General features: G+C 35.6%; 1 long non-coding RNA gene across 1 annotated transcript; it reads right to left on the bottom strand.

Moving 5' to 3' along the window:
• Nucleotides 1-6,564: 6,564 nt before the first annotated feature.
• Nucleotides 6,565-7,596, bottom strand: LOC141591265 (uncharacterized). The gene is made up of 4 exons (XR_012520772.1): nt 7,493-7,596; nt 7,293-7,397; nt 6,855-6,950; nt 6,565-6,714 (listed from the first exon to the last, which is right to left on the bottom strand). It is a non-coding gene; the product is annotated as an uncharacterized LOC141591265 (long non-coding RNA).
• Between the last annotated feature and the right edge of the window lie 6,507 nt (nt 7,597-14,103).

Raw genomic sequence — 14,103 nt, 5'->3', positions numbered from 1 at the left:
GCCGGTATGAGGCCGACGTGGCAGAGCAGCTCATCCTGAAGAATGATCTGCGTCGGGGGCAACCATCCCTTCGTCATCCCATTCTTCTCAGCCTCAAACAGCCTCATCGTCCGCTTCTCATCCGCATTGAGAGGGACCCTGCTGGCGTCCATCTTAAGCTTACTCCGGGAGACCCATTTGTCATGCTCCCCCTGACTCTCGCACCGCAAGTTGACGCGGTCTTTGGAAGGACCGGGCGAAGGATAATCCTTCGGAACCTCAACGTACATCCACCGCTCCTTCCAGACCTTGCAGGAAGAAAGCTTATCAACGGAGACGTAACCCGGCTCCGTCTGCACGCTGTACCACCCAACGCGACCAGGGGCTGACGGCCGAAGATGATGAATCCGGCGGAACAAGTTAACCGTGGGGACCTCCCCCTTGAAAAGACAGAGCCACACAAAGCCGACTATAGTCCTAATGGCCAACGGGTGCAGTTGGGCCACGGCGACGTTCATGGCTTTGATTATGGCCATAACGTATTCATTCAGAGGAAACCGGAGCCCATACTCCAGGTGTCTGATGTATACGCCGATACAGCCCTTGGGAGGACAACAGACCGCCTTACCTTCCCCAGGAATAACAATCTTATACTCCCTGCCGAAGGAGAAATGATGTTCGAAGAAGTCAGGGCCAGAACAACTGGCAAATTTGTGGGTCCAAGCACGGTCAGGGCCGACCTTACAGGCGTCGCCGTGATCCAGGACGTACGGCCTCTCGTCATCAGCATGAGCCCTTTCCTCATCATCACCGTCATCATCAACATCATCATCATCCTCCCACTTCTCCAGAGCTTTTGGATCAACTTCAGGAGAAGGAGACCTAGGGCCCCCAGACCTTATCGGGATGGCGGCCAGTGCCTTCTCCTCATCAAGGCGCGACGGGGAACCCCTCGGCGCAAGGTTACTAGGTCCGGCATCAGCAGAAGACATGTTCACAACAAAAACTTAACAATTAAAAGTTGGAAAATTTGTTTGTTTACCTTGAAGAAAAGTTGCTACGCCGAAGTAACGATTCTGAAGATTAGAAGAGAAAGAAACCCTTGAAAATCTAAGGAAGAAATTTTTTTTGAGAAGATGAACTTTGTGCGAAAATTAAGGGGCATACCGCTCTATTTATAGAGCAAAGCCCACGAAGACGGACCAATCAGGGCAAAGCCCATGAAGCGTCAACCAATCAACGCCGAGCCACGTGTCAAGCATGCAGCTATGAAATGTCAATCGACAAACAGTTAAAAAACTTCTTCAACACGCTCCTTGACAGAATGCCAATCGACGTATCTTCTTCAACACGCCCCTTGGTATCTACTTGCCAAACGGCCCGCTGATTCAACCAAGCTTGGCAAAGACCGATCGGGGCAATCAAAAGCACACGGCACTCACAACCTCGGTCTCAGCCAGCGCCACTTTCTTTTCCACATCTGATGTCCATTACACATCCATGTGGAGGGGGGATATGATACGGTACGACCTAAGCAGAACCAAGCCGAGGTAGAAGAAGCCGGGGCAGAAAATTTCAACTTGCGCAGAATACGCTCAACACTCATCGAAGGTCCATACCACGGCATAGACTACGCTGGGGGCAAATTGATGGGACATATTCTGCACCCGCTGACCGAGTCAACATATTGAGCAAGGTCAAAGATATCCACAGCAAGTCAACGACTTAGACGGCCCTAACACCCGCGCACAATCGGCTGTCTCTTGGGTCTCGGCTGGGGCAACTAGCCAGCCGGGGCACATATCCGCGTACTCATATCCAAGACCCCTCGGCATGGAGTCAACAGGGCCCGCCGGCCTGCCATGGGTCCCTCGGCCGAGGGTAGATCAGTCTTTCCACCTGCTAGCCACTTGGCCACTTGGCCACTACCTGACAAAAAGGTGAGTCTATAAATACTCCTCAACCCTCATTGAGGAAAGGATCCAGAATCTAACCTAAAAACACCTCATAATCTGGTAATATCTTCCTTATCCCTCTACAATATATACTTCGCCAAGTAAGACACAACTTATCTCTTTAAGTTCACTGACTTGAGCATCGGAGTGAGTACGCTCGGCCAAAGCCGAGCCCTCAGTTTGTTCATTGTTTCAGGAGAGGCCGAAAGAAGGATTCAACCAAAGACGTCATTCTACAAGCCGCGAGTGGTAACAAATAACTGCTTCGGAATTACACCCGGAACAGCAAGTTTAATTGTGACGTGGCAACTTTTAATGTGACACGGTAAAAAAAAAAAAGAGTGATATGGATTACCAATTTAAGAAAATTAAAAAATATAAGGTAAATTTTTTTTAAAAATATAAAGTATAAACAAAAAAAGATAGAAATATTGATCTCCTCTCATAATTTTTGTTATTTATTTACCTTATTTATTTAACCATTATTTCATTTATTTTATGAAATGACCTTTTAACTTTCCTTTCATCATTACTATATATACTCTGTATTTATGTACCATATTTTTTTGTTTTTATTTCATTCATAAAATTTTAAGAGAATTTGTAATAGAATTTTTCATATATATAACTATTATATTCACCTTAATTTTCAATTTTATCCAAAAAAATAGCACCTAAAGTATACATAGAAAAGTAAACTAATTGTTTCGTTTTTTATTTTTCTTATGTTTTGTATTAATTTGTTATAATTTTTTGTGTTTGTATTAATCTTGCAGGAGAATGAATTTCCAACTTTATTAAAAAAAATGGTAGGTAAGGTATAGCTAAAGAACTAAATTAATTATTTCGCTTTTTATTTTTATTATGTTTTGAATTAATTAGAATCTTATTAGTTATTTTTTTGTATTTATATTAATATTGCAGGAGAATGAATTTTCAAATTTATTCAAAAAACTGGTAGATAAACTATACAATGAGAACTAAATTAATTGTTTCACTTTTTATTTTTATTATGTTTTGAATTATTGAATTTTATTAGTTATTTTTGTGTGTGTGTTTGTATTAATATTATAGGAAGATGGCATACTCACATATCAATAACAATGCACAAATACTGTTAAAAGACTACCCTAAAATGTCCAATTAAGTCCACGTAGACAATGCCACGTAGGATAAAAAAGCCACGCAGATATTTGAAGCTCACGTCAGCCGCATAACCCAAATGCCACACACACATTCATACCCAATTAACCCGTCTCTTATCATCACTGTTCTACCGACAACGACAATCCCCATTTTTTCGCTCATTTCGTTAACCGGCATTAATTTATTATTACATGACATTAATTTAATTCATTTATCTATAAATTAATTTAGTTCACTTATCTATAATATTAAACTATATTATCTATATTATTAAATGATTTTTGTATATTAAATATATTTTTTTCCCAAATTTACGTAAACCTTAGAAATTTACATCAAAATTTCATAATTTATAGTTAATATTGACATTTTAATTGAAATTTTTGTGATAAAACATGTTAATAAAATTTATAATTTAAAATTGAATTTTTTGTAATAAAACATGTTAGTAAATTAATTAAAACTTATTAATTAAATCTCTTCATATTACTTACCACCTACCATTTTTTATTAACATTTTTTCCTTTTTAATTTATTTTTTTTAATTAAACATGGAAATAAATTGATTAAAACTCTTCATAATACTTAGCACCCACCAAATTAATTAAAATTTTTTTATTTAATTAATTTTTATAATATAATATGTTAATAAATTGATTAAAACTCTTTATATTACTTAACAGTTAACACCCATAATTTTCATTAATATTTTTTCCTATTTAATTCACCTCTTGAGTTTTTCGACAATCAATTATTTAATTAAATAATACCACAAAATAAAATTAAAATATTAGAATTTATGGTTGTATAATGGCTATAAAACCTATAAGCCTATAATAGTTCTATAAAATCTTATTAAAACGCTAACTTAAAAAATGTGTCATTGCAAGTTTAATTGTGACGTGGCAACTTTTAGTGTGACATGGTAAAAAAAAAAGTGATATGTATTACCAATTTAAGAAAATTAAAAAAATATAAGGTTAAAGTTTTAAAAAATATAAGGTATAAACACAAAAAAAAGAAAGAAAAAAACTTGTAAACCATTGATCTCCTCACATAATTTTATTTATTTATTTATTTACCTTATTTATTTAATCATTATTTCCTTTATTTAATGAAATGACCTTTTAACTTTCCTTTCATCATTACTATATATACTCCGTATTTATGTACCATATTTTTTTATTTTTCTTTCATTCATAAAATTTTGAGAGAATTTGTAATAGAATTTTTCATATATATATATAACTATTATATTGACCCTAATTTTTAATTTTATTCAAAAAATAGCACCTAAAGTATACATAGAAAAGTAAACTAATTGTTTCGTTTTTTTATTTTTCTTATGTTTTGTATTAATTTGTTATTCTTTTTTGTGTTTGTATTAATATTGCAGGAGAATGAATTATTAAATTTATTCAAAAAATTGGTAGGTAAGATATAGCTAAAGAACTAAATTAATTATTTCGCTTTTTATTTTTATTATGTTTTGAATTAATTAAAATCTTATTAGTTAATTTTTTGTGTTTATATTAATATTGCAGGAGAATGAATTTTCAACTTTATTCAAAAAATTGGTAGATAAACTATACAATAAGAACTAAATTAATTGTTTCACTTTTTATTTTTATTATATTTTGAATTAATTAGAATTTTATTAATTATTTATGTGTGTGTGTGTGTGTGTGTTTGTATTAATATTATAGGAGGATGACATACTCACATATCAATAACAATGCACGAGATTCGAAATAATGGCTATGGATCTTCTTTACAGATTTTTCTTGGTTTGGATGACTCTTTCATTTTAGTCAGTTTTTATTTTTTCTACAATGGTGTATTAGAAACATCGAATGGTAGCAAAAATCTTTAATAAGTTGTTGACATGTTGTTGCATTATTGTCCTTCACTATTTCCTACACTTTAGTCTCATTTGTAACACTTATGTTCTATTTTTATTTGTTAAACAGATTATAAATCAAATTGCTTAGCCAAATTATTAAAGTATGATGCACATGTCAATTTGATCTTATCAAAGTGTTATAATATGCATAAATAGTAATTAGTAAAAAACCGATTCTTATTCTCCAATTCATTGTTTCAATTCTAATGCTTTCAAGCCTTTAAATCATTTTTTTTGTTTCCATCAAATATACTATTCTGTAACTCACAATATTTTTGGGATAAATATTTTTTTTGAATGATTTGTTTATATTTTATTTTCTCCTGAATTAGGAAAGGCTAATATTTCGTATGAAGTATAATAGTATTGTTTTGATTATAATTTTTGATGAATGATCGAATATGAAGAAGTTATGTTTAGAATCATATATGCATAAATCTCTATTTCTTGCGTGATCCCGAGAAATGTGTAATTAGTTTTGCTTATCTTATACTACTAATAATAATTATTAGAGTTCACCTATAAAGTTTTGATCCTTACTTTACTCTCTTACTTTTTGTCCTAAATCTAATCTTATATATACTACGGAGTATATTATTATAACAAAAAATGTGATATTTCAAATATATGTAACCTTTCCTTGGAATTATTTGGAATAGTTGTTAAAGTTGTTCACATAAAAGTTCCCGACCGTTTCTTTGCAAGATAAACATCGGGCCAAGTACTTTAAAATGCAACAAAACGACAATAAAAACAATATCTTCATTCAGGCAATAAAGAGGCAAAATGCTATGTTTGTTGGTGAAAAAAATCATTCATATTCTATAATCTTTAAGCCGGTCAAAGCAATGGTTAAATCATAAAGAAACAATCACTACTACAGATACAGGCTATAACAACAAGTAAAAACCGTTGTAAAAACAAAAAGCGGATGTTAAAGCGGCCGTTGTAAAAGGTATTTACAACGGTTAGGTTATTTACTTAAACCGTTGTCTAAAGTATTAACCACGGTTAAAAGCCGTTGTTGTTGCGTGTAAGCCGTTGTGGAAAGTGTTTCAAAAATTTGGTGGAATAATATAACAACGGTTGTCATATGTATAACCGTTGTTGTAACTTTCCCTCCAAAATTGAAATTTGTAGTAACAACGGGTATATGTTGCATACCCGTTGTTGAAATTTGTAGTAACAACGGTTCTTAGTTTATAACCCGTTGTTGTAACTTTCCCTCCAAAAATGTGAAGACTTTTAACAACGGTTCTTCGTTTAAAACCTATTGTTGAATATTATGCGCGGTATTTGTGAAAGGTATTCACAACGGGTTTTATTTTAGTAACCGTTGTTAAAGGTCTTAACAACAGGTTTTTTTTAGTAACCGTTTTTTTTTACGAACTCCTAATATTTTTAAAAATTAAATTTGTTTCATGCCATTCAAAAACCTGCATATATCAGCAGCACCATACACCAGCACCAGCATAAATCACAGCTGGGTTCATCAGAACTCAATAGATTCAATTCAACCACAACAGCATCATATATATACTTACAAGGAGTTAAATTTACATGAACTAATCAGCATTCCCTAACTTCAACAAAAATTTACTAATAAGCTGATGTAAACTCTGAGTATCATGCATTTCTATTTTCTAAGACGTATTTGCCCAACATGTCCCTTACCTCGTCTATATCTACACTTGAGTACCGCTGAATCTCTGGTGACGGGTTGATTACATACTGCGGAAAAAACAAATTAAAGACAAGACATTATTGTAACAACATCAAATACTGCATAGCAACATCATGGTATAGCAGCAATCAAGACAACATCAGCTCTAATTTAAAAAAAGTAATAAACACATTATTAAATTACTAACCTTTTCTGGAATAAGGATATATCTTCGCCTAATAATCTCCAACATGAACCGACAAACGTAGTATCCACATTGTATGCTATCCGGCTGGCGAGGGGCCTATTATTACATAAAAACAAACAGACGAGAGAAGGCTCACATCAGAATCTTGAACTTTAGGTATTGTATTAGTATTAAACACAGATTTTTGCACTTAATGTATTGTATTTGAGCACGTACCCCGTTATCGTAATAAAATCGGGGCCATCATCGAATTTGTAGTGGGTTGATCCCCGCTCGTTAGCTCTTCTCTTCTCAAAGGCCCTTTTTTTTAAAAAAAAAAAAAAAAAAAAAAAAAAAAAAGGCGTACACTCATTTTTTTAGGGACAAAAATGAGCTTTTTGCTATAAATAAAAATTGAAACTTAATGTTATTATAAATAAATCAGTATTATAAACTTACTTATTAATCAAGCGCTTAAAAGTCTCGCTTGGTGGATTATGTAAAGAGTTCAACCAAAAAACTTTCTTCTTTGTCGGCATGATGGCTGCTAGCACCCAATGAGTCCTACATCAAGAGACATCATCATTATTAACAAGTACATATTATTAGTTATGAAAATGCAATTGTAGGGGGAAACGTAATATTAATTTGTTTATTACCCTTTTTCATTATAAGCGGCAAAAATCAGCTTCTTGGTTGTCGCCAATTGCTGAGCAATATAATCTACCCGATATTCGAACGAGAATTCCGGAATAAATAAAGATAAAACATAGGGGCACAGGAATCCGTATTGATCAACTGGAATCTGATCTTCTTCTCGGGGATCACTCTCAATTTCAATATCCTACATTATTACGGTATTAATTCCGGTATTTAATTAAAACACTATCTAGTAGTCAGAATATTAGAATATGAAATTATTTATTAAGTAACTTACTTCATCCAAACAAATAGGTGTTGGACATCAATCTGGTTTAGGCCAGCCCAAATGGCTAGCATATCCCATGACATAAGTGCTTCACGCTCAACCCCTAGAATATCCTCCTCGAGCGGAATAATTATCAATTGTTCGGTTGCTATGCGACGGCAAGCCTCCTCATGCAGTTTCCTCATCGTCACCGTTCTTACTTTTTGCATGTAATCCTTCCCAGTATATTGTGTGGAGTTTAAACTCCTAACTTCTTTCAGGTCGGGGAAATAATGATTCTTTGATTTTGTGCTACTACCACCAGCCTACACATGTAGATAATTAAAATAATAAAAAATTCAAAGGTAACATATCCTAGTTGGAGTAATAAAAATAAAAGCGTACTTAACTAAATACCTCGTCAACCTGCTCTTTCAATGATGAGGTAGTAGTAGCAGGTATGACTGGGGACTTAGGCTTATCAGTCTTTTTTGTCCCCTACACAAAATTACCATGCATGCTTTTTAGAAATACAGACAAAATATAAGGGAGCGAGGTTTTTAAAAAAATGGAGAAGTTAATTAAATACCTCATCAAGTTGTTGTCTGGACGAGGTAGTTGGCATGTCCGGGGACTTAGGCTTATCCGCCTTAGCCGGCTTTTCTGTTCCCTACACATACAAAAAATTTCCATGCTTTTTAGAAATACAGAAACAAAAAAAATTAAAGGGAGGTTTTCATAAAAATGGAGAAGTTAATTAAATACCTCATCAAGTCCCCGGACATTAAGCTTATCCGCCAAAGCCGGCTTTTTTGTTCCCTACAAAAAAAAAATTAACATATAAAAATATTCAACAATTAAAAATGTAACATATATATAAAGGTATTTCTTCTAACCCCAACTGCTTTCGGCTGCTGAGGCGGAGACGACCGAGCCAAGTAGATGTGAGTTTCAGGCCATTGGATGAAACTCCCAACCGCATCTCCCAGAATGGTAATGTCGTCACGAACTGGGACAGGCAGTTGAAAGTTTTCATGACCTGGAAAGACTGTAGTTATCTCTACTTTTCTATGATTCGGCAAAGGTTTTTCGCCATGAACTACTACAGTTACCGCGGCTGATTTGGTGTGCATTTCTACGAGACCCCGGCCAACACGCACATTTGGATTTTCGAATTTAGGGTCAGCAAGAATAACTACTACCCTCTTGTTTACGGCATGAAGAATATACACATACATTATTATATCCCAAAATTTAATAGAATTCATATAAATTTAACTAATTAAACACTTCATGTATGCATACCTTACTGAAAACAGGGAACTGACTTGAAGGGGATGTATGCTTTTTTTCCATCACCGTTTTCTCAAGTTGCATCTCCTTTTCGGACCCATTATTTACCTAATAAAATTAACCAATGGCACGATGTCGGGTTATAGCATTAGAGTTGGCAGAACACACCCCCGATCTTACCCAAAAAAAAAAAAAAAAAAAGAAAAATAAGGAAGTATTAGGTGGTACCGATCGGCTTTAGTTGTTACTGACTTGAAGCATTAGGTACCTGATCTTTCTGAATCTCGTTGACCGATACTTCTTTCTCATATATTGCCAAGGTAGTAGCGGCCTCTTGACCAATCTGTTGTACCTTATTACCCCCTTTATAAATGACATCCTCCATCATCTTCACTTCTTCTTCGGAAAGCTTGCCTCCAAAGATTCAACTTTAGTAGTACGGATGCAATTAATCAAGTCAAGCGTGCCAAGAATATAATGTGTCAGCAATTTTTATCCCAACAATAACATGTGAATTGAACTTAAATAAAAATAATAGAATAAATGGTACCATGTCAGCCTTCTCAGACTTAGTCTTCCTTTTCTTCTTTATCGGGGCAGTTGTCCCATAATATTTCGTTACTCCAACCTGTAATGGGACGCCCCTCAAACGACCTGGATGTTCGGGTTGGCCGATCGCTCTAGCAAGAACGTCATTACGACCACTGGGAGTGAATTTTCCCTCTTCTACCTCTTTCAATACGTTGTCCTATAATATATTAAATAAACTTCAAATTATATTTGTGACTAAAATAATAAAGTTAGTAATGAACTCGTCTTAATAAAATAATGCTTACTATGTTGGCCAACACTTCCTCATCATATTTGTCACGCGACCGGGATCCTTTAGGCGTGTGCCCTTCTTTATAAGTTACATGCCGATCCAAGTTGGTCACTCCCTTTGCCACCTACACATTAACATGGTAACATTTATACATGTAAATGTGTATCAATGCAAGTCCAAGTGTGATTAAAAAAATAAAGTCTCACAGGGGAATAATGCATGCTACTTACGAGGTTCTCTTCTATCTTTCAGAAACCGCCTCGAGAACCATACCATTTCCCCTTCTTGCATGAAATGTTAGCACGATGTCTTCTGCTAACGGCCTTCAAATAATTATATAAAAGCGCAAGTAGATGAGATAATAAAAAGATTATATAAAGGACTCATTAATTAAAAAAATGATAGGTAAATCGTTAAAAGGCGAGGATATTTAACCTGAAACTTCTCAGTAGTTCTCATCTTTTTGAAAAGATCCCATTGTTCCTGACTGATGGTGGGACACTTGTTTTCCGGTGGGCTCTTACGCATCTCCCCCGTTGCCTTGTCCACATACAACCAATCCCTAGCAACGTCACACCTCCACTGCCTTATGCATTAAATACTTATCATGGCTTTCATCGGGTATAATAAAGCCTTCCTTTACACGAGCCAAGTAAAACTCCGCCAATTTTGGATTCAAACTTCTAACATCATCTAAATGGATAGGCACAAACTGTCTTGTGCAACATCCAATCCAACTGGAGAAATAACCCGCATTTGGACCAGTAGGGAAACCCTTCGAGCTCCATGTTATTTCCATCGGCTCTTTAGCGGCTATAGCTGCAAGGACTTTCGGACACTTCGTAGCACCCCTCTCACCAGGCTTATTATCTTCAGGCTTATTAATCTTTTGACTTCTTTTCCGTTTTTCACCCATGATAATCCTAAAACCCAAATATGAATGATATAGGAAATGAACAACTTAACAACGTACATGCAGAGTATTATCTAAAACCCTAAACCCTAATAGAAATGAAAATTTAAAACAACAGATTGAGCTTCTAAAATCCTAAACCCTAATAAGAGGAGTGAAGTAGATGATGCGGGATGATAAAGATAACAAAGAAGACGAAAAACAAACAGATGCATGAAAAAAAAAAAAGATGATCGTCTTAAAACCCTAATGACGAAACACAAAATTAAAGTGAACATACCTGATGATGATGATGATGATGATGATGATGATGATAAAGAGAACGAGCAGGATGATAAGGGAAGGCAACGGAATCTGGGCGTCGGAAATTGGGCGACGGCCGGCAACGAGAATGTAGAAAGCGAGGAAGAGAGAAGAATTAACTCAGGATACCAACGGTTGAACTGGTGTTGTGTGTGTATGTGTTTGTAAATTAGTTTTTTTATTAAGACAGACTATTGACAACGGGTTCTAAAAGGAAAACCGTTGTTATATGTTAATAACAACGGGTCAATATAAGTCAACCGTTGTCAAAACTTTATTACAACGGTTAAAATATACCCGTTGTAATATATTTTCACCAAATTTGCGCCAAAATGAAATATGTCAAAAAAATCAATGACAACGGGTAAGGGTACTACAACCGTTGTTGAAAGTAATAACAACGGGTAATGTAACTATAACCGTTGTTGAAAGTAATAACAACGGGTAATGTAACTATAACCGTTGTTGATAGTATTAACAACGGGTAATGTAACTATAACCGTTGTTATTGTTGAACCTTTTTTTTTTTTTAAATTACTGTAATTCCATTATACCAAACTCAAACTCAGTAACAATATATACATACTTAATAAAAGAAGCACCATATACTGCAACATTATTCAAATAATTTCAACACCAAAGATCCACATCTAATAATAAGATCAAGAACATAAGACAACACCAGCATGCATGCATACTGCATATCTAATCTACAGGATTTACCATGCCATGCAAATTTGGGAATTTTTATTTAACAATGATCATTATTGATTTACCAATAAATTAAACCATCAAATTATTGGTCTGAAAATGACTCAAAATGTTGGTCGCCCATATCACTGTGTCCTGATGAACTATCTCAGGATCGGGGACGTTTCTTGGATGTCATAGTTTCTTCGTTAACCCAAATACCTTCACCATGGTCATCGCGCATATAGATGCTTTCAGTGTCCTCATGATCAGTGTCAACATCGTCGAAATAAGATACAGTGATAGAGTGATCCATTCCCTTAAAAATGACATCGTGATCATCATCACCATTATCGGATGGACTACTCCTTCTACTCCTTATAGACAGTACAACAGACCACTTCTTATCCATAGGATCGGTGACATAGAACACTTGTTTAGCTTGGGATGCCATTATGAAAGGATCATCCTTATTATTGCCAACCTTACCCAGATTGACCAATGTAAATCCCATCTTATCCTTTCGGACACAATGGATGTTGTTATCAACCCAGTTACATCAAAACAAAGGCATTGTGAAATCAATGTAATCTAGTACTAATATTTCTTGAATAACACCATAATAAAGGCATTTTCCCCAAATAGACTTTTTATCTTTTGAAGTAGCAAAGTGCATTGCCTCAAATTCAGAACTCACACCACTATTTTGCATTGTGCTCAACTCATCTTGCTCGCGGGTGTAAAAAGTATATCCATTAATGGCAAAACTGTTGTAAAAGATGACCCTGACATTTGGACCTAAACCAAGACGTAGTAACCTAGGAGAGATGTCATCACCAGTTTGATCCGTACACTCTAAGACAATATTCCTAAACCACTCTGCAAACGTCTTCGTATGCTCGTTCGCAATCCACTTCTCGGTCTTGTTTGGGTGATCGTATTTGAGCTTATCTTTGTGTTGTTGAATATAAGGTTGCACCTCATCTTCGTTGTTTAGCACATACGTGTGTGCCAAATGCAACATTTCACGTGTCACAATTTTTTCAACCCGGCCCCTAATACCTTTTCCGGTCATCCAGTCACTATGACGATTCTTAGGAACGTCAATCAACTCCTCAGGGGAGAGATGAGCGTAACAATATGAAAGGGCTTCGTCTAAAATAGCGCGTTCAGCAATACAACCTTCCGGACGATACCGATTAGATGTATAGTCCTTGTAGACTTTCATAAATCTTTTGAAAGGATACTGGTATCTCAAGTACACGGGCCCAAGGTACAAAATCTCCCTAACCAAGTGAATGGTCAGATGAATCATGATAGTGAAAAAAGAGGGTGGAAAATACATTTACAACTGACAAAGAGAGGTTACAACGAGGTCCTGCAATGAATCCGCGTCATCGGGATCGATGACTTTCTCGCATATGGACTGGAAGAAGAGACAGAATCTAGTTATAGCATATCTTACCTTTTCAGGTAAAATGGAACGAATAGCCACATGTAGTAGTTGTTGCATCAAAGTGTGACAATCATGTGACTTTAACCCGGTGAGTTTTAGGTCTTGCATGGACACTAGGCTTTTGATGTTCGACGAATAACCATGTGGCACTTTAATTCCATTCAAGCATGTACAGAACTCTTTTTTCTCATTCCGTGAAAGGGTATAAGCTGCTGGCGGTAAAAATGTACGATTACCTCTCTTCTGTGGTGCCAACTCTAGTCTAATACCCATCATTTTCATATCTTCCATAACTGCGGCGTTATCCTTTGTTTTACCAGGAACATTCAAAAGGGTATTGATAATATTATCACAGACATTTTTCTCAATGTGCATGAAATCGAGGCAATGCCCGACCTCCAGTCGTGCCAATATGGAAGTTTATCAAAAAATATGGATCTTTTCTTATACCCACGAGTAGACAATTTAGAGCCGCTCTTCTTCCCATAATCTATCTCAATATGCTTTACTTTCTGATAAACTTCATGCCCACTCAAAATTCTAGGAGGTTGACGAAGTTCTTGTCTTCCATTGAATGCTTTCTGCATTTTGCGATAACAATGGTCATGATACAAGAACCTCCTATTTCCCATATACACATACTTACGAGAAGACTTCAAGTATTCAGACTCGATATCCTCCCCACACAATGGACAAGCCTCTTTCCCATGAACTGTGTGCCCGAAAGGTCGCCATAAGTCGGGATAGTCGCTTATTGTACACAATAACATCGCTCTCAAATTGAAAGTTTCGTTCTTATATGCATCAAATACTTCTATCCCACTATCCCACAATAATCACAAATCATCTAGAAGAGGTTCCAAATATACATCTATATCATTTCCA

This window comes from Silene latifolia, chromosome 7 (assembly GCF_048544455.1).
Source record: "Silene latifolia isolate original U9 population chromosome 7, ASM4854445v1, whole genome shotgun sequence".
Taxonomy (NCBI): Eukaryota; Viridiplantae; Streptophyta; class Magnoliopsida; order Caryophyllales; family Caryophyllaceae; genus Silene; species Silene latifolia.
The sequence above is the reverse complement of the archived record's forward strand: the minus strand, read 5'-3'. Positions and strand labels throughout refer to the sequence as shown.